The following is a 22,557-nucleotide window of genomic DNA, read 5'->3' on the forward strand; positions in this document are numbered from 1 at the left end:
TTGGGAAAATTATGGAATATTTTCAAGAACAATATGCAATTTCATTTGACTAAAGCGTTAAGTAAATTATTTTCTGCCTCTCTCACTAGAAAATCAGCTGCATGAGATAAAGGGCTTTGCTCCACCTACAGCAGTGCCTGTACATGGCAGGTATATAATAAAATTTTACTGACTAAATTAATGAGACTACTGTGCAGTCTTGTGCAAACTACCTCTCCACTCTGAGAATTAGCACCCTGCCTTCCAAAAAAGGGATAAGGACATCCTCTTCATGGGTTGCTGAGAGGCTTAAATGAGATAATCATGCAAATCCTGGCCCAGAGCAGGTGTTAAATACCTGCTAATTCTTTTTCCTTAGAGTTGTGTATCCAGTAGAAAGACAAAGTGGTGTGGGATAGACAATAAAAATGTAAAGAGGTGAATGAGGAGAGGGATTGGTGCGTGCTAGAGAAGTTTGGGACATCTTTCTGGAGGGAGCAGAATTAAAACTGGACCTTGAAAGGTGAAGCTACGCTGAGTTTGCATTGGAACCTCAGGCTGGACTCCAAACTCATAATGAGGCAGCGACAATGGTGCTCTGCATGTGCCACCCACCTGGCTCCCCATCAGAACCCCCAGGGAACAGATCTGTGTTAATGGAATGTGCCCTCCCTTCAAGCTTCTTAGGTTGTACACTTCTGGTACCAGAAATGGACACAAACTTTTTTTTTTTTTTTTTTTTTTTTTTTTGAGACGGAGTCTCGCTCTTTCGCCCAGGCTGGAGTGCAGTGGCGCTATCTCAGCTCACTGCAAGCTCCGCCTCCCAGGTTCATGACATTCTCCTGCCTCAGCCTCCTGAGTAGCTAGGACTACAGGCCCCTGCCACTGCGCCTGGCTAATTTTTTGTATTTTTAGTAGAGACGAGGTTTCACCGTGTTAGCCAGGATGGTCTCGATCTCCTGACCTCGTGATCCGCCCGCCTCGGCCTCCCAAAGTGCTGGGATTACAGGCGTGAGCCACTGCGCCCAGCCCAAACCTTTTAATTAAGACACCAGTTTGCTATGTGGCCTGAGCAAGTCACTACACTTAGCTGAACTTCAGTCTCCCCATCTGCAAGATAGAGAATTTGATGGATGAGCCCCAAGGGCCCTCTCAGCTTGGGCACTCTAGTCCGTGGGCACTCACCCACCAGCCATCTCCTGAAGACATTAACAAATGCAATTATGTAATCATTTGCACACAGTGTTCTGTATGAAATTTGAAAGCAAACCCTGAAGAAAGATCTAAACTTATTTGATTCGAGACATGGTTTGGGAGTCAACAAATATAGAGTTAACACAACAGAGGTGAAAGTTGAGCAGCTCTTGCCTTTTTTTTTGCCTTTACCTTTCCATAAAAGGAGGGAGCTGGGTGAAAGATAGGAAGGCACTTATGAGGCTTTTAGATAACGAGCTTATGACTCTCCTGGGCTAAGATCCTTCAGGAATAAATGCCAGGAGGGCTGATGAGTCCCTCAGTAGCCTGCCCATTTGGAAAACCTGTGGGGCTGTGGAATCTCGATCCACTGTGGACACACCAGGATGGCCTCACCACTGAGCTCATTCTCTGGCACATCCTCTGTTATGACAAAGGCCTTGGTGTACCCAAAAGACCTGCCCTAGGTCAGGGGCGTAGCTGTAGCACATCCAGCTAGCTTCAGCAGAATTGCCTAAACCTCAGGAATTATTTCCCTAGGAGCCAAGCTGATGCCAGTAATAAGGGCGGATAGATAGTAACAACTCTCAAAATCTGCCAAGGGCAATGAGGAGGTACAAAGGATTCCTGATGTTGGAATGAAGAAACCTAGAGCCACACACCAGGCTTAGTCCCCACCAGCTATTTGTCCTTAGACAGGTGCTTCCCCTTTCTGATCACCCCTTTCCATGTCTCAGAAACAGAATGCAATGCTGCACACCTCCCAGTGGGCTTGCGAAGATCAAATGAGATCATAGATGGAATATTGTTAACACACATGGTTAAGACAATGTTTTAGATAGCTCATGTCTACAGAGCGCTTGACAATTTACAAAGCATGTTACTGTTAACACACATTTACGGCAGTTATCTCATGTTTTCCTGACAGTCCATAAGGAGCCAGGGTGAGCCTCATTATCTCCTCACCCCTTATCTGCTCCTCTCTCAGGGCACTTAGAACATTAAACCTTCAACTTTGTATTTTAGTTATTTATGCACATGTCTAATCTCCCTACCTTGAACAGAAGCCAGAGCAGGCACCAGGACTGACCATCTTTTCTCCACCCCACCCCCTCATCCATGCTCTGCCTTATATATGGTTGGACCTCAGTAAATAATGAATGTAGGAAAAAGGAGAGGGATAGGAGGAAGAGAAAAAGAGACGAGGAGGTCTATAATTGAGTCCTTGTCATAGTTAATTTTCATGGTATAAGTTAAGCCATCTACTATGGCAGTCACTAACTACATAAGATGATTTTAATTTATGTTAATTGAAATTATATAAAATTAAAAATTTCTTTCCTCCATTGCACTAGCCACATTTCAAGTACACAATAGCCACAGATGGCTAGAGCCTACTATATTGCACAATGCAGATATAGAACATTTCCACCATTGCAGAATGCTCTGTTCGATAGTGCTGGTATAGAAGAGAGAGCATGGACTCTGGAGTTAGACAAAACCGGGTTCCAATCCTGCCTCTGGGACCCATGCAAGTCATTACATAATGGTAAAGAGATCAATGCAACAAGAAGAGCTAACTATCCTAAATATATATGCACCCAATACAGGAGCACCCAGATTCATAAAGCAAGTTCTTAGAGACCTACAAAGAGACTCAGACTCCCACACAATAATAGTGATAGACTGTAACACCCCACTGTCAATATTAGGCAGATCAACGAGACAGAAAATTAACAAGGATATTCAGGACTTGAATTCAGCTCTGGAGCAAACAGACCTAATAGACAACCACAGAACTCTCCACCACGAATCAACAGAATACAGATTCTTCTCAGCACCACATTGCACTTATTCTAAAACTGACCAAATAATTGGAAGTAAAACTCTTCTCAGCAAATGCAAATGAATGGAAATCATAACAGTCTCTCAGACCACAGTGCAAACAAATTAGAACTCAGGATTAAGAAACAGACTCAAAACTGCACAACTACATGGAAACTGAACAACCTGCTCCTGAATGACTACTGGGTAAATAACGAAATTAAGGCAGAAATAATTAAGTTCTTTGAAACCAATGAGAATAAAGATACAATGTACCAGGATCTCTGCGACACATTTAAAGCAGTGTTTAGAGGGAAATTTATAGCACTAAATGCCCACAGGAGAAAGTGGGAAAGATCTAAAATCGACACCCTAACATCACAATTAGAAGACAAGAAATAACTAAGATCAGTGCAGAACTCAAGGAGATAGAGACATGAAAAACTCTTCAAAAAATCAATGAATGTAGGATCTGGTTTTTTGAAATGATTAAAAATAGATAGATGGCTATCCAGACTAATAAAGATGAAAAGAGAGAAGAATCAAATAGACACAATAAAACATGATCATGGGACTATCACCACGGATCCCACAGAAATACAAACTACCATTCATCTCTCTAAGCCTCAGTGTCGATATTTGTAAAATTAGGATGCTCACAGAGAAAATTATATCCCTGTCCCTCTCCCAGAGAGGATTAAACAAACTAATTTTTTTCACTTAAATATTATCAGTCCCTCTGTGTGGATGCTTCCATGTGATGTTAAAGATAATGGTAGAGCCAGAGGCTGGTGTTTACATCATGGGAAGTGGTGAAGCAGAGTGGAAAGAACCAGGCAGATGGGGCAGACAGACTGACATTAGAATCTTTCCACTTGCCTGTTACATGATCATAGAAAGATCCTCCAACCTATCCAGGTCTCATTATCTCCCTTTCCCAGGTGGAAAAAAAAACCAATTACATTATTTCATTCTTACTATATCCCTGTAAGTTAAATACATAAAGAACCTTGCTCAGCTCTGGCATATAGGAAATATTCAAAAACTAGAAAATTACTACATTAGTATAAAAAGACACATAGTTAAAACTTTTAGTATCTAACTGCTTCAGATATGATTTGCATTCCTTCTTTCTTTTTTATTCATTTATTAATTCCACATTTGTTAATGTATTAATCAGTAACTCAAATGTAAGCTTGAAGAGGTCAGAGATTTCTGTCTTGTTCATTGTTCTTACTCTGCCTTAAACAATGCCCAGTGCATGAGGAGTTCTCAATAGATTTCAATGAATTTCAACACTTGAACACAATCTGTAGGAATAATTAACTGACATTCCCTTTTCTGAATGTACAGACATGGTCTTGAGCTAAGTGACCATAGTTCGAAGTATATTCATTCATCCACTCATTCCCCAATTATTGAGTACATGCAGTGTGCCCAGCAGTTAACACCATGTCTGCCGATGAAAGGAGACGAAGGCAAGCTTTCTCTTTAGAAGCGTTCTCACAGCGCACAAGCATACCATCCTCAGTCAGGAATATAGACAACTGCAGTGTGTATGGTAGAGTTAAAGAACGAAATGTCGAAACCTAGAGGAGGGAATGTCTCCTTCAACTGGAAGGAATCAGGAAAAAATTCTCAGTGGAGATTACATGTGAGCTGGAATCTCAAATAAGAGTGGCCTCTCAGGTTCTCATTGACAATTACATGCCCTCTGGAGCCAGATTCAAAACCCGTCTCCACCACTTCCCAGCTGAGTAACCATAAGATAAATTATCTTATTTATCTGTCCTTCAGATTCCCCCTCTGTAAAATGGAAACAGTTATACCATATGCTTTACAGAGTTGTTGTGAGAATGAAATGGAATTATCTATTAAAAATATAGCTCAGTGCTCAATAATATCACTTACACACCATTATTTGGGGGCTCAGAAGCATGCCTGATGGGAATGGAATGAGGCTAGTGCTTCCTCATAGCTGGAGCAGTGGCCCCATGAGGCAGAGAGGAGCAGACGGAAGAGAGTCTGAGGCCAGGTCATGGAGGGCTTTGTAAGCAGGCAGAGTTAAACTTGATTTGAAAAGGAGTGAAGAACCATAAAAGGATGATAAGTAGCATGAAAAGTAGCATGTTCACATGTGCAGTTTCAAAATCTCTCTGGCTGTAGCATGAAGATGGAAGGGAGAGCAAGCCAGACTGAAGGCAGGCAGGAAGGGGAGGCCATTACACAAATTAAACCCAGAAATGCAGAGTAGGTCATGGAGGAAAGAGGAGAAAGGTCCCAGGGAAATGCAATTAATAGGCTTGGTCATGTTGTCACACTAGGTCTGGCAAGACAAGAAGGCTTGGTTAAATCCTTCTGATTTAACCCAGTAGAGCTTAACAAAAGGCCTCCTTGAGAGGTGTGGGCAGAGTTAAAGGAACAAACAAGGAACATGAGACATCTGGGCACAGGCAAAAGAAGGCGGATATTTCCACCGCAGACTTAAGAAGGCAAAGGGAGGCAACAGCATTTCCGCAGACCAGAGAAACCAGAAGCCAAGAAAGATGGTTGACTCAACAGGAGCCATTGCCATAGACAGGAATGCAGCCTCTGCGACCATGACCAGGCAAGGGGAAGTGGGGTAGGAAATAACAAATCTAACCTCTCTCCCCATCCATTCTCTCATCTCCTGCCAATGCTTTTTATTGGCCAAACCCAACTAGAAGCTGGAGGTCAGGAAGGCCTGGGTCATGTAGTCTGTAGATGTCAGCCTTCCTGTAAAAGCAGGTTAGAGAAGGGTAATAAAAACAATGGATTGGAGGGTGGGGGGGATAGATAAAGGATCAATATCATAGTAATGAATTAGATGGGAGTGGAGAGTGGTTCAGAGGGTGAAGAGGAGGAATTATTTCTAACTAAGGAAATTACCCAATTAAATTGAAAGTAGAGGATTCAGATGGCTATTCAAGTAAATTACATTTAGGTTCCTGTTACCCCCACAATCTGTATCTTCCTTCCCTTTCATTTTCATCTGCAAATATGATCTATTGCTAACTGCTTGGAAAATGTAGCCAGATTTGCTCCAGATGAGTATAATTTAATTGATACTATAGCTAAAAAACAACTGGTCTATAACATATTTTCAAAATCCTACACAAAGATAAGAATGGCCTGTGAAATGAAAACAAAAAGGTAGGGGAGGGAGAGCTCCTCACTGCTCTGCAAAAATTCTTTTTCTACAAACACCACTGGGAGCCAAAAAGCTACGTGTAAAATTGTCCTAGCCTTTAAGACTCTGCCCCTTTCTGCCTGACACATGCAATTCCCTGTGTTCCTGACAGGTTCCAGTGCTGGATGGATCGCACATGGGAGCACCAGAAAACGGTGACGTGATCCTCTGAGTGAAGCTAAGGCAGACACACCCCAGAGATGGGGAAAACGACTGGGGACCAGAAATTCTGTTACTACGGGAGTCATTGGAACTGTTGACAGCAACAGCCAAGCTTTCTTTCTGCAAAGTGCTCCCAGGAAGCCTTTACCAGCCTGGAGAGCTGAGGGGTTTTCATCACTAATTAACATGTTTTCTGCACTGGGGCCAGAAGTCGGACTAGCTAAGAGACACTGGGAGGCATGAAGGAGATGGACTGGCAGTTCTGGGCAAGCCTCAGCTTAGAATTTCACTTTGTGGAACTCAAAGAAAAGCCCAAGCTCCACTGGGGGTTTTCAAGGTCCTTCATGATCTGCTGCCTGCCCTGGCTCCCTTCTCCAGGTCACTACCCCAGCACTGCACACTAGCCTTAGCCCAACTAAACTACTGGCATTCTGTCCATACACCCTGCAAGCTCCTTAGCATCTGGGCTTCTTCACATGCCTTTCCCTCTGCCTGAAATGCCCTTTTCTTCTTCTCTACATAAAAATCTACTTTTTATGTAAGAACATTCTCTAACTATGTTTAGATTTCTCCAGGAAGGCTCTGCAGAGGAGTTGTCGGGCACTGCTACTTCTATGCTTCTGTCATGCTTTGGACTGCCCTCTCAAGCAGCAAATTAGTAAATGCCTAATTGGGGCATGATGTACTGCTCCTCCTCAAGACCATTATCTGCTAAAAAGCAGGGTTGATGTTACAGTAACCCATGGTATTCATACCTTAGTACTGAGTCTATGCCAGAATAATAGCACAAGGTGCTCATAGCACAAAAGCTGATCATTATCCTATTGAACAATTATTTCCAGAAATTTCTTACTGTTTTGTTTTATGAAATCTGGAGCGTGTAACTGATGGGTTAGTTTTGCTTTCTGAAGCAATACATAAAGCTGATAATTCTCCTATTGAATGATTCTTTTCAGAAATTTCCTCCCATTTTCTGAAATCTGGAGCTTGTAACTGATGGGTTACAGTTTTGCTTTCTGAAGCCATACATAATAGTTTCTTTTGGTGCCACATGCCAGCCCTTCAGATCTTCCAGTACAGTGACCATGCCTCCATTAGGCTTACTCTCCACCACATTCTTTCTTTTAGCCTAAATTAGGTTTTGTGTAAAACATCACTTTTGAATTCAAACAGATTTGAACTTGGATAATGAGCTCTGCCACTCCTAGCCCCAGTTTACTCATCATCAGATAGAGGTAAAAATATTGACTTTGCAGGAATATTGAGAAAGTTAAATAAAATATTGAGTAAAAAATGGCTAGCAAGAGTCCTGGCAGATATTGACATATCTGAAATATTTATTTAATGACTGAATAAATGAGTGAACTGGGGGGGTTTGTGTCATGTAGGTGGAGTCACATTTTAGACATCTAACTCTTATACTAGTTAAGAATCAATAAATAGTAGCTCTATGACATATACTTGCTAAGATATTAGGACAGAATACTGAACAAATAAGACATGCATGGTTTCTGCTTTAATTGCTCCTGGGGAAGTCACTGAACAAATAAGTAAGTGTAATAAGTGGAAGAATAAACTTGCAGGTCACATAGCTGAGTTCATCTGAGCAGGTCAATGAAGGGCTTCTTGTGGAAGATGGTCTTGCATTAGAAAATAGAGTACTTAGACAATTGTTAATGTAATAATTATTTGCTCTTCATTCAGTCATTGTTTGTGTAGTTCTCTTGGGAACACTGTAGAAGAGAGAAGATAAATAAATTGGCTGGGCAAAAATATTGAACACTATAATATTATCAAAATTAAAAAACACAAAAGGCTCACCCCTAATCTCTGAAAGTTAACTGATTGGTAAATATGAAGGTAAATACACTAATTGGTAAATACACTGGGTCAGTGGTTCTTAAGTGACTATATATATAACACATTTCACAGGATGATGCCAAATTCTTGTCAATGCATAAAATTGATGTTTATTATAACTGGGATTATACATTATTCCTCCAATATCTCTAAGCTGATAGTTTGAACTCTGGAAATCAGGAAATCATATGTTCATGATGTCCAGTGGAGAGAGTGAAATTTGCTGTTTGTTCTGTCACCTCTTCTACTCAGTATTGTACTGCAAGGTTCTAGCCAGTGCAATAACTCAAGAGGAACAACAAAAAAAGCATAAGAATGGCAAAGGAATAAATAAGATTGTCATTATACACAAGTGACATAATGGTGTATGTGGTACATGTAGAAAATCTAAATATATGGATGAATTATTAGAAGTGATGTGAATCCAGTAAGACCACTAAGTTCATAAGGTCAACATACAATTAAAAATAAATTTAAAAAAATCTAAAAATAAATTTTAAAATATAGATGTATAGTCTACCACACATCTAGTCAATATACATTAAAAGTAAATTTTTTTAAAAATTAAAAATATAGATGTATAGCCTACTACACAGCTAGGCTACATGGTATAGCCTATTGCTCCTAGGCTACAAACCTGGACAGCATGTTACTGTGCTGATACTGTAGGCAATTGTAACACAATGATAAGTATTTGTGTATCTAAACATATCTGGGCATAGAAAATACACAGTAAAAATGTGGTATAAAAGATTAAAAATGGCACATCTGTATAAGGCATTTACTGTACAAGGAGCTTTCAGACTGGAAGTTGCTCTGGGTGAGTCAATGAGCGCATAGTAAGTGGACATGAAGGCCTAGGACATTACTGTATATTACTGTAGACTTTATAAACACTATACTTGTAGGCTACACTAAAGTTACAAAAACATACAGTAATTGTGCTACAGTGTTATGATGGCTACAACATCACTAAGTAATAGGAATTTTTCAGCTCCATTATGATCTCATAGGACCATCCTCATATATTTGGTTCATCTTTGATCAAAAAGTCATTATGTAGAGCGTGACTTTATATAGAAAACTATATAACTGAGAAAATTTAAAGATCTTTATAAATTGAAGGATATACCATGTTCATAGATTGGGAGACTTGATATTTTAATATTGTTAGTTCTCCTCAGTTTGATCTATATATTCAGTGCAATCCCAATCAAAAATTCCAGAAGCTTTTTCCTGGAATATCAGTTTGGATTACTCAGAAGTAGACTGTGTAATGAGGATTTGTATTCAAGTACTTCACTAAGGAAATGTTCTCAAAAAGAAAACTAATTAGAAAGTGGGCAAGTAGAACATGGAATGGGAGAAAAGCAAGCAAACTTTTTATTTCAGCCTGATCTGACAAGGGAGCACAGGTGTAAGTTGCACTTCAGAGCTTTCCTCCTTCAAGGCAAATAAACTGGGCTTTCATACTCCTGCAACAGTTAGTCATTGCTAAGATCTGCCCAGAAGTGCATAAACTCTCAGGCATGTCCTGATTTTTGTACAGTTGGGCAAAGTGGTTCCAGTAGCTCTTAGGGAGTCCTTCAGTGAGAATCACAGGTGCAGGCAGTAGAAAGTAAACATGCACAGAAACTACAGAGTGGGGGGTGTAAAAAGTAAAAAGCAAAAGAGATGCGAGACGTTTAGGTAAAGTCCTGACACAGCTCACTACATGAAATCAACGAGCGATGCTAAAATGTATATAAAAATGCAAACAGCCAAACCAAACAAATATAACTTGGAAAAGGAAGAATAAACTTGGAGTATTTACTCTACATATTCTAAATCTACATTAAATAAAACAAGTGTGGTTCTGGTGCAGTAATAGACAAACAGCCAATGGAAGAAAAGTATCCAAAAACAGATATATACACATATGGTCATATGATTTATATCAAAGATGACTATAGTGTACTGGGAAAACCCTGGTGTTTTTAATAATTTGTCCTGAATTATAGGACATAGGCATGGACAAGGACTTCATGACTAAAACACCAAAAGCAATGGCAACAAAAGCCAAAATTGACAAATGAGATCTAATTAAGCTAAAGAGCTTCTACACAGCAAAAGAAACTACCATCAGAATGAACAGGCAACATACAGAATGGGAGAAAACTTTTACAATCTATCCATCTGACAAAGGGCTAATATCCAGAATCTACCAAGAACTCAAACAAATTTACAAGAAAAAAACAACCCCATCAAAAAGTGGGCAAAGGATATGAACAGACACTTCTCAAAAGAAGAATCTGTGCAGCCAACAGACACATGAAAAAATGCTCCTCATCATCACTGGCCATCAGAGAAATGCAAATCAAAACCACAATGAGATACTATCTCACGCCAGTGAGAATGGCAATCATTAAAAAGTCAGGAAACAACAGATGCTGGAGAGGACATGGAGAAATAGGAACACTTTTACACTGTTGGTGGGAGTGTAAATTAGTTCAACCTTTGTGGAAGACAGTGAGGCAATTCCTCAAGGATCTGGAAGTAGAATTACCATTTGACCCAACAATCCCATTACTGGGTATATACCCAGAGGATTATAAATCATGCTACTATAAAGACACATGCACACATATGTTTATTGTGGCACTATTCACAATAGTAAAGGCTTGGAACCAACCCAAATGCCCATCAGTTGCAGACTGGTTAAAGAAAATGTTGCACATATACACCATGGAATACTATACAGCCATAAAAAAGGATGAGTTCATGTCTTTGCAGGGACGTGGATGAAGCTGGAAACCATCATTCTCAGCAAACTATCACAAGGACAGAAAACCAAACACCTCAAGTTCTCACTCATGGGTAGGAATTGAACAATGAGATCACCTGGACACAGGGCAGGGAACATCACACACCAGGGCCTGTTGGGGTGGGGAGGGGCTGGGGGAGGGATAGCATTAGGGGAAATACCTAATGTAAATGATGAATTGATGGGTGCAGCAAATCAACATGGCACATGTGTACCTATGTATCAAACCTGCACATTGTGTATATGTACCCTAGAACTTAAAGTATAATAATTTAAAAAAATTGTCCAGAATTAATTGAATACTAATACAGAGAAAAATAAACCTTTAACAAAAAATTCAATCCCAGAAGGATTGTAGACGTAATGCAATAAGTAAAAAATAAAGCCTCTGGAAGATAACCTACAATCGTATATTTATGACCTTGAGGTAGGTACATATTTCCTTAATAGAACACAATACACTAACCATAAAGGATGCATATATATGACTTTAGTAATAACAATATTTTTCTGTTCATTGAAAGTTACCGTTAAGACAGTGAAAAGACAAAAAAGTAGGGAGAGATATTTAAACTACACCTATCCAACAGAAGATTTATAATAAAAAATTAAAGGATTCCTATAAATCAATAAGAATAGGACACATAGCACAATTTTTAAGTCAGTGAAAAGACTTAAAGAAGCATATCATGAAAGAGGATGTTCAAATGGCCATTAGCACACGTTCAACATTAGTAGCCATCAAGAAATGTAAATTAAAACCACAATGAGATGCACAATGAGATGTCACTACATATCCACAAGAATTACTAAAATTTGTTTTAAATGACAATACCATGCATTTCCAAAAGTGTAGAGCAGCTGGAACTTTTATGCACTGCTGGTAGTGGTGTAATCTGTCTTCGGAAAACTAGAAGAGTCTATTAAGGCTGAAAGAATGCACAGTCAATGGCCAAGCAATTTAACATCTAGATATATACTTACAGGCCCAAAGAGATTGGGACCTATTTTCAGCATTCTTAAAGAAAGGAATTACCAATCAAGAATTTTACATCCCATCAAACTAAGTTTCAAAAGTAAAGGAAAAATAAAAACTTTTTCAGACAAGCAAGCACTAAGGGAATTCCATTACCCCTAGACCAGCCTTACAAAAGATCCTTAGGAAGTTCTAAACATGAAAACAAAAGAACAATAGCTGTTACCACAAAAATACACTTAAGTGCATAGCCCACAGGCCCTGTAAAGCAACTACACAATAGAAACTACAAAGCAACCAGTTAACAATTTCACAATAGAATCAAAACCTCGCATATCAATACTAACCTTGAATTTATAACACATGAGCTAAACACCTCACTTGAAAGGCATGGAGTAGTAAGTTGGATCAAAAAAAAAAATGAGACCCATCCATCGTCTGTCTTCAAGAAACCCATCTCACATGTAATGACACCCACAGGCTCAAAGTAAAGAGTTGGAGAAAAATCTGTCACTCAAATATTTATTTAAAAAAAAGAAGAGCAGGGTCGCTATTCTTATACCAGATAAAACAGACTTTAAACCAACAACAGTAAAGAAGGACAAAGAAGGGCATGACATAATGACAAAGGGTTCAATTCAACAGGACAACTTAACCATCCTAAATACATACACACTCAACACTGAAACACCCAGATTCATAAAACAAGTATGTCCAGACCTACAAAAAGACTTAGATAGCCACATGATAATAGTGGGGTACTTCAACAACCTACTGATAGCATTGAACAGATCATCAAGGCAGAAAATTAACAAATAAATTTTGAACTTAAATTTGACACTTGACCAATCGGACCTAATAGACATCTACAGAGTACTATACCCATCAACCATAGAATATACATTCTTTCTCATCTGCACACAAGACATTCTCTAAGATTGACCACATGCCTGGCTGTAAAGCAAGTCTCAAGAAATAAAACAAAATTGAAATCATGTCAACCATACTCTCAGACCACAGTGAAATAAAAATAGAAATCAATACTAAGAAGAGCTCTCAAAACCACATAATTACATGGAAATTAAATAACTTGCTCTGAGTAGCTTTTTGGTAAACAATGAAATTAAGGCAGAAATAAAAAAAATTTGAAATCAATGAAAACAGAGACACAACATACCAAAATCTCTGGCATGTAGCAAAAGTAGTGCTAAGAGGAAAGCTTATAGCACTAAACATCTACATCAAGAAGTTAGAAAGATCTCAAATCAGTGGTCTAACATCACACCTAGAGGAACTAGAAAAACAAGAACAAGCTAACCTCAAAGGTAGAAGAAGAAAAGAAATAACAAAAATCAGAGTAGAACAAAATGAAATTGAGAACTCAAAATTCATCTAATAAAACCAAAAATTTGTGTTTTGGTTTTAGGATAAGCAAGATCAATAGACTGCTAGCTATATTAACAACAACAAAAAAAAAAGAGATCTAAACAAGCACAATCAGAAGTGACAAAGGTGACATTATAATCGACCCCACAAAAACATAAAGATCTTAGGAGACTATTATGAACACCTCTGTGCACAAAAACTAGAAAATCTAGAGGAAATTGATAACTTCCTAGAAACACACAACCTCCTAAGATTGAAGCAGGAAGAAACTGAAACCCTGAAAAGACAAATATTGAGTTCCAGAATTAAATGAGTAATTAGAAACCTACCAAACACACAAAAAAAGCCCTGAGCCACATGGATTCATAGCCAAATTCTACCAAACATACAAAGAACTGGTACCAATTCTACTGAAACTATTGCAAAAAAGAGAGGATCCTCTCTAACTCATTTTACAAAAGCAATATCACCTTAATGCCAAAATCTGACAAAGACAAAACAAAGAAATCTATAGGCCAATAGCCCTGATGAACATAGATGCAAACATCCTCAACAAAATACTAGCAAACTGAATCCAGCAGCACATCAAAAAGTTAATTCACCACAATCAAGTAGGCTTTATATCTGGGATATAAGGATAGTTCAACATATGCATATTAATAAATGTAACTCACCACATAAACAGAATCAAGAACAAAAACCATACAATAATCTCAATAGGCATAGAAAAAAGCTTTTGATAAAATTTAACATCCCTTCATGATTAAAAAAAAAAACCCTTAACAAACTAAGCATTGAAGGAACATGTCTCAAAATAAGACCCATTTATTACAAACCCACAGCCAACATCATATTGAATGGGCAAAAGCTGGAATCATTCTCCTTAAGAACAGGAGCAGGACAAGAATGCTCACCCTCACCACTTCTGTTCAACATAGTACTGCACATCCTAGCCAGAGCAATCAGGAAAGACAAAGAAAAGGCATCCAAATAGGAAAAGAAGTCAAATTATCTCTCTTCATGGATGATATGATTCTGTATCTAAAAAAGCCTAATGACTCAACCAAGAGGCTCTTAGAATGGATCGACAACTTCAGAAAAGTTTCAGGGTGCAAAAATCAATGTACAAAATCAGCAGCATTTCTATACACCAATAACATTCAAGCTGAAAGCCAAATGAAGAATGAAATTCCTATTGGGTGTCAACGTACACTGTTCAGGTGCTGGGTGTACCAAATCTCAGAAATCGCCACTAAAGAATTTATCCATGTAACCAAACACCACCCATTCCCCAAAAACCTTTTATTGAAATTTAAAAAAATTTAAGAAGAATTCAATTCCATTTACAATAGCCACAAATAAAAATACCTAGGAATACAGCTAACCAAGGAGGTGAAAGATCTCTATAAAGAGAATTACAAAACACGACTGAAAGAAATCACAGATGACATAAACAAGTAGAAAACCATTCCATGCTCATGGATTGAAGGGATCATTATCTTAAAATGTTAATACTGCCCAAAGAAATCTACAGATTCAATGTTATTCCTATCAAACTACTGATGTCATTTTTCACAGGATTAGAAAAAAACTATTCTAAAATTTATATGAAACCAAAAAAGAGCCCTGACAGTCAAAGCCATCCTAAGCAAAAAGAACAAAGCTAGAAGCATCACAATACCCAATTTCAAACTACACTGTAAGGCTACAGTAACCAAAACAGCATGGGACTGGTACAGAAATAGACACATAGACCAATGGAACAGAATAGAAAACTCGGAAATAATGCTGTACACCTACAACTATCTGATCTTTGACAAAAATCAACAAAATAAGAAATGGAGAAAGGACTCCCTATTCAATAAAAGGTGCTGTAAAGACTAGTTAACCATATACAGAAGAATGAAAACAGAGCTCTACCTTTCACCATATACAAAAAAATAACTCAAGATGGATTAAACACTTAGATATAAGTTCTCAAACAATAAAAATCCTAGAAGAAAATCTAGGAAATACCATTCTGGACATCAGCCTTGCCAAATAATGTATGGCTAAGTCTTTTCAAGAGCAATTGTAACAGAAATAGAAATTGATAAGCAAGACCTAATTAAACTAAAGAGCTTCTGCACAGCAAAAGAAACTATAAACAGAGTAAAGAGACAATCTACAGAATGAGTGATAATATTTGCAAACTATGCATCAGACAAAAGTCTAATATCCATAATCTCTAAGGAACCTAAACAATTCAACAAGCAAAAAAACAACCCCATTAAAAAGTGGGCAAAGGGCCAGGCTCGGTGGCTCACGCCTGTAATCCCAGTACTTTGGGAGGCCGACGTGGGCATATCACGGGGTCAGGAGTTCAAGACCAGCCTGGCTAACATGGTGAAACCCCGTCTCTACTAAACAAAATACAAAAAAAAAAAAAAAATTAGCCGGGCGTGGTGGCGGGCACCTGCAGTCCCAGCTACTCGGGAGGTTGAGGCAGGAGAATGGTGTGAACTCAGGAGGCGGAGCTTGAAGTGAGCTGAAATCGCGCCACTGCACTCCAGCCTGGAGCCTGGGTGATAGAGCGAGACTCGGCCAACAAACATAAAAAAAAGTTCAACATCGCTAATCATCAGAGAAATGCAAATTAAAACCAGATAAGATACCATCTCACACCACTCAGAATGGCTATTATTAAAAAGTCAAAAAAGAACAGATGCTGGCAAAGCTGCAGAGAAAAGGGAACACTTACACACTGTTGATGGGAGTGTAAATTAGTTCAGTCACTGTGGAAAGCAATTTAAATATTTCTCACAGGACTTAAAACAGAACTACCATTTGACCCAGCAATCCTATTACTGAGTATATACCCAAAGGAAAACCAAGTGCTCTACCAAAAAGACACATGCACTTGTATGTTCATTGCCACACTATTCACACTAACAAAGACACAGAATCAACCTAGGTGCCCATCGGTGTGGACTGGATAAATAAAATGTGGTACCTATACACCATAGAATACTATGCAGCCATAAAAATAATGAAATCATGTGTTTCCAGCAACATGGATGCAGCTAGAAACCATTATCCTAAGCAAATTTACACAGGAACAGAAAACCAAATACCACATGTTCTCATGTATAAATGGGAGCTAAACATTGGGTATACTGAACATAAAGATGGGAAAAATAACTGGGGATAAACACTGGGGACTACTAAAGATGGGAGTGTGGTGGGGGAAAAGGGCTAAAACACTACATATTGGGTACTATGCTCACTACCTGAGTGACGAAACCATTAATACCCCAGACCTCACTGTCATACAATATGCCCCTGTAACAAACCTGTGCATGTACCCAATGAATATAAAATAAACATTGAAATTATTTTTTAAAAAAAATCTTAAATGGGCAATGATGCAAAGACATACAGAGTGGTAGAACGGACATTAGAAACTCAGAAGTGGGGAGGGTGGGAGCAGGGTCAGGCATGAAAAATTATTGGTTGGCTACAATGTACACTATTTGGGTGATGAGTACACTTAAAGTCTAGACTCCACCACTATACAATTTGTTCATGTAACCAAAAACTCCTTATAACCCCTAAAGCTATTGAAATAAAAGAAAAAAGAAACGGGCAATAACAATTCACAAAGGCTTCTCATAAACATTAATAATTGTTCATACAAAGTATGAGGGCTTCTCAACCTATCTGTGTTTGTTTCAAGTACTGAAATTTTTGCAAGCAAGATTAAAGAAGTATTAAAGTAAATATTCATTCTGCACTCTTTAATTTTTTCTGATTAACAATGAAAATTTATGAAATTATTTTAAAAAATTGACAACTATTGGGAAAAAAATAAAATAGGTCTTTGGTAAAGAAAAATTGGGGAACCATTGAGCTACGTCATCACTTGTAATGCTTCTCCCCAGTAGCACAATTACACAGTGTTTGGGATCAGCTATGGGGCTTGTTTTAAGTCATTCATTATGAGTATTGATTAAAAAAACAGTGATTGTGAGTGTTTTATACATTTTTATGAATTAAAGTAGATTCAAATATTTCTATATTTTTTCATTTAGATACTCAAATGCTAATTTATGTGGTAACAAAAATGATGGTATTTCGTGAAGTTTACAGAGAACCAAACAGTTCTGAATGTGCTCATGGGTGTTGTTTATGTTAGCATCATCTGTCACATATATCTTACTTCAAAGATTTTTTTTTACTCCCTTTCCTCTGAATCTCCTTGAGCTTCATTTTTGTCATTCATAAAGCAAGATATAATCATTTTTACCTACCTTATACGCTGATATAAGGATTACATAATAACACCTGTTCAATGTGTACTGTCTAGTCAATGCTCTACCAGGCACTTCCCACATATTTTTATTTTCTGGATCTGACATTCTGGGTATAAAATGTGAGTCAATCTCTTCAGCTGAACAACAGCTTATGTCAAACTCAGTCCATTATTTTATGAAAACTTGATTTTCTTCATGGAACATTCTAAGAAACCAACACACTTTACAGGAGCAAAAATGAGAAACAAGTTTTCACCCTTTGTAGAGTCGTGTTTTAGTGAGCCAAATACAAATTAAAAAGCATTTGTTCTGGGGATTAATTTTTTAAGCAAACATAGAGCCATACAACCCTAATGTCTATCCTCTTCTACTTCATAGCTTGTATCCACACCTGAAACAATAAATAACTGTCTTCTTTCAATAGAATGTAAACTCCAGTCAGCCAGCTATTTTGTCAGTTTTATTCGTCATCTAACTTCAGAGTCTAGAAGACTTCCTGACACATAGTGACCACCCAATAAATATTCACTAGCTAACTGAACAAGCATGAATGAATGAGTGAATAATGGGAGGAGGGCTTCAGAACCATAATGCCAAGCCAGCAGTCTCTGCTTGTATATTTCCTATCACTTAAGCAGACACATCCCTAGTTTCAGGAGAAGCCTCTACTTGAATATCCTGTGTTAACATGTCATCTGTAATTATCCACAGTCCATTGTTCCTTCTATCAGTCAGTGTCTGACAAGAAACAGAACACCCACTATGTTTAACTGAAGGAAACTTAATGAAGAGATTATTTACAGACGTGTGGATAGTGTCAAGGGAACCAACAAGAGATAGTAACATACCCAGACACCAATGATGGCAAAGAGCTATGACCACTCCAATGGCTAAAGGGACAAGGAGAGGGACCAACATTGCCCAGTGAGTCTGGAAGATCAGGAATAGGGGCTGCCCTGCCAGGGCTGCTGTTGGAAAGGGATGCAGCCACTACCAAACACATGCAACCACAGTGAGTTAGAGCGGAAGCTGAAAGATTGAATACTCACACCTTCCTCTCTGTTGTCCTCCCTCCAGTATCCTGCAGCACTCACTGGCCAAACTCAACTGGAAAACAAAGAAGAAAGAACATGGGTGATACACTCCATAGGGACCAGAGTCTGGGGGCTCAGAGCAAATCAGAGAAGAGTAGAGAGCACATCTTGAGGGACTAACAGGGAAGAACCACCACAGCCCCTTCACATATTTTCCACCCATTGGTGGAAAATGAGCTGAAATATTCACTGTGCCCTCTATCTTTAATTCTTTGTGACAGGCTTTAATCCTCTCTCCCCAACTACATTCACTGGTCTGTCGTCTTCTCGATCTTGTATGATCACATGTGGAAAGCAAATACGAGTTAAAGGGTAATCACATAGTAGGGGTACTCAGTACGTGAGCACCCAGCAGATGTCAGACACTGGGCTGAGCACTGGATAGAGAACAGCAAATGGAGCTCCTCTTTCCTCAAGGTACTTACAGACATAGAGTGGAGGATTCAAAAGAAAGAGAACAAATCAACTAAAATTGTAACAAGGCAAGATAGCAGTTTATTGGGAATAAATGAAGAAAACCATGAAATACTTTCTTAATGAAAAATGGAAGGCCCGGCACAGTGACTCCCGCCTATAATCCGAGCACCTTGGGAAGCCAAGGCAGGAGGATTGCTTGAGCCCAGGAGTTCAAGACCAGTTTGGGCAACATAGTGAGACCCTGTCTCTACAAATAATAATTTTTAAAAATTATATGAGTGTGGTAGCACATACTTGTGGTCCTAGCTGCTCAGGAGCCTGAGGCAGGAGGATCACCTGAGCCCAGGAGGTTGAGGCTGCAGTGAGCTGTAAACACACCACCGCACTATAGCCTGAGTGATGAAGTAAGACCTTGTCTCAAACAAAAACAAATTAAAATTTTAAAAAATTTTATAAAAGGAAAAATAGAAACTTACATTATTGCATTCCTTTCTACAAAGTTTTATCTTCTTTAAGCTTTTGTATTTTACAAGAAAAAAAAAGACATTGGTGTTGATTTGAGGTAGCCAAAAGAATAGTGAGTAGAAATAATTTCTGGGCACAAGAGTAGAAAGAGAAGTTTTGGAATCAAAGAACGGGAATGAAATCTTTGTTTCTACCACTTTGAAGTCCAAAAGTACTGCAATTTCATCTCTACATGGTGATAGTGATACCTATGCTACAGGGTGGCTGAGAAAATAAAATTATTTGACTTTTTGTACACAAAAGCATTTCTGGGCACTGTGCTAAGAATTCACGGTGTTATTTCTTTTTCTTTTTGCGGTGTTATTTCTAGTTAAAATATTCAACCAATATATAATGAGTAGGGTAGGAAATAGACCTGATATAGGTGAAATCTCTATATGTCCCTGTAATTGTAATTAAGGCCATCTTGGGAATAAAATGTTATAACACTGTCCATATGATTTCAAATTGTGCTCTCAATTTTCTACCCCAGGAAAAAAAGCACATGATTGCACATCAAAAAACTTCTGCTCAGTGGCTAAGTTTCAGATTAGAGTTAATTTCAAGGTTGATTGGAATGTCAGAGTTAATGATTTTGTCCCCAAAAACTTGGAATTTGTAATTATCCTAAAGACTGTAAACAGCGTTGGAAAGAGCTATTTGTCTTCAGCTTGTTTTTTCCCAGAATTTCCCAGAACTGCTCCCTACCATAATCTCTTTCTGCAATAACCTCAACTGTATGCAATAGTATGATAGTTAAAACTGTGGCGCCTGGCACTCTCCTGAATTTACAAACCAGTCAGTCTATTATCAGTGTTGTTATTAGGTCACCAAGATTGTTTAACCAAAAAGTGACACAATTCTTTACCCAAACTCCCATCCAGTGTTTGGCTAAGGCTAAATAAAATATGAGAAAAATATAATAAACTAAATAAGTTGGTTTGAATCCCAGATAATAAAGCACATGTGTCAAAAAGAAGTGAAAGAGGTAAAGTTATTTAAATATGGGAAATTTGTTAGTTTTCGGTAGCAAATCAGGACTGAGAAAATAGAACGGAGTAGAAAAGAGGGAAGAAGAAAGGGAAGGATGAGAGGGGAAAAGAGGGGAGCCAGGAGAGACAGAGTGAGAAGAAAGAAGAAGTAGAAGGAAGAGGAAGAAGAAAAGACAAAAAAGGAAAAGAAAGCAAGTGTGAATCCAACCCTGCAAAAGTTCACAATAACATTAGTTTCTAAGAAGAATGGGCTTGGTCCCCTATTGTGGCATCCAATGTCACTGGTATTTAAATGATTCCACCATCCAGAGACTATTTATGAACTTCAAGACCATAAATCTGTTCTGGATGACCGTGGAGCATGGCTTATGTCCTTTGGGACATGCTATGTGATACAGCTAAGCCTCTATTCCAATCCATTCCCTATCCTTGATGCCTTTCTCTCCACAGTCGTTCAGTCTTCTCATATTAAGTTGGAATTCCACACTGGCAGAGCTAGAGGGCTCTTGGAGTTCATTTAGTCCAGCCCTGCTATTCTAAAGAGAAACTAAAGCCCAGAGAAGAACAGCAGCTATTTGTCCAAAAAGCCAAGGCTAGAAAAACAATACTTGCTCCAGTCTGAGATGCCTCAAAAAAAACAAAAATGAGATTTTATACAGGGCTGCAGCTGGGATAAGAGGATCAGGAATTGTTTACCTCACCCCTGAACTACCACTCCCTGTGCTCAGTGATTCTTTTGACAGGAAGCAAACAAAGTCTTCTGCTCTTCGAGTAGAATGAAGAATGTTGGGACTGACATTTATTGAGCGCTTTGTATGTGCCAGCCACTGTGCTCCTTGCTTCATATTCATGATCTCATTTAATCTTCACCACAACCTAATAACCTGGCTTCTCTGAGCACCAGTTTCCTCATCTGTAAGATGACCTTCCTAAGGTCACATAGAGTAAGTTTGTTTGCCTTTTAAATAGCAATGGTGCTGGGGAGTGGGGTGGATTTTGGAACCACTTGGATAAAGACACACAAAAATTAAAATTATCTGTAAGTTCTGAGTATTCTTTTCAGAATCACTCCTAACAGCAGAGGGATAGAGATAGAAAGCTATGGGAAGATGAGAGAAGTCTTCATTCATGTGCTTTTTTCACAGTCGGCTAAGTTGTATTAACAATTTTGTTACTCAAGGGAGGCTATCATCTATATAATAAGCACAGCTTTGTTGTTAAGCCATTGAGATTTGAGAGTTCTTGCCCACTCCACAGTGCAAGCAAGTGTTCATCCGGCAGACTTCTTCACGGTGATTCAGAGCTCAGATTCCTCCCATCTTGTGGCACTGCCATCTTCACCATGTGACCTCCAAGGCAGCCACAGAAAAAAAGAGGATCGAGTACTGTGCAGAAGAGAATACATCACTACTACCCACCTGCCACTGGCTCTACCATGAGTGCAAAGGGCTGGGATGAGGCTTAGCTGGGTGCCTGAGAAAAGAGGAAACCAGGCCTGTGGTAAGCATTAGTGTTCTCTGCCACAATGTACGGCCTTAAACAGGCAAAGGATTCTCCCATTATGTCAGAGAGTACCCCCAATAACCATGTGAGTTCAGTACCCTCAGAGTGAAGCTCGAATTAGATTCGATCAATGTTACACAGACTTAGGCTGTAGACACAGAAAAGCTCAGGTCATATTTCAGATATAAATGCAAAGTTCTTTCCTCCAAGGTCCCAGGCAATCCTGTGCTGACCAAGGGAGCTAGAAAACATTTGGCTCCTCCTTACCTAGCACAGCATCTGTAAGGCATTTCTCAACACTGAGTGAACGTCATGATAGCAACACAGGCTGAGACACTCAGCCACTCCTCCATTAATGCA

The 22,557-nt window shown here is 38.8% G+C and overlaps 1 long non-coding RNA gene across 1 annotated transcript in view; it reads right to left on the bottom strand.

Annotated features, from left to right (window-relative positions):
- Positions 1–7,678: 7,678 nt before the first annotated feature.
- Positions 7,679–22,557, bottom strand: part of LOC117981379 (uncharacterized) — a 103,086-nt gene continuing 88,207 nt past the window's right edge. The window contains exons 3-4 of the long non-coding RNA XR_004672863.3: positions 18,737–18,794; positions 7,679–8,103 (exon numbers count right to left, since the gene is read on the bottom strand). This is a non-coding gene — a long non-coding RNA (uncharacterized LOC117981379). The remainder of the gene's footprint in view (positions 8,104–18,736; positions 18,795–22,557) is intronic.

The sequence above is a fragment of the Pan paniscus genome, chromosome 1 (genome assembly GCF_029289425.2).
Source record: "Pan paniscus chromosome 1, NHGRI_mPanPan1-v2.0_pri, whole genome shotgun sequence".
NCBI classification, from domain to species: domain Eukaryota; kingdom Metazoa; phylum Chordata; class Mammalia; order Primates; family Hominidae; genus Pan; species Pan paniscus.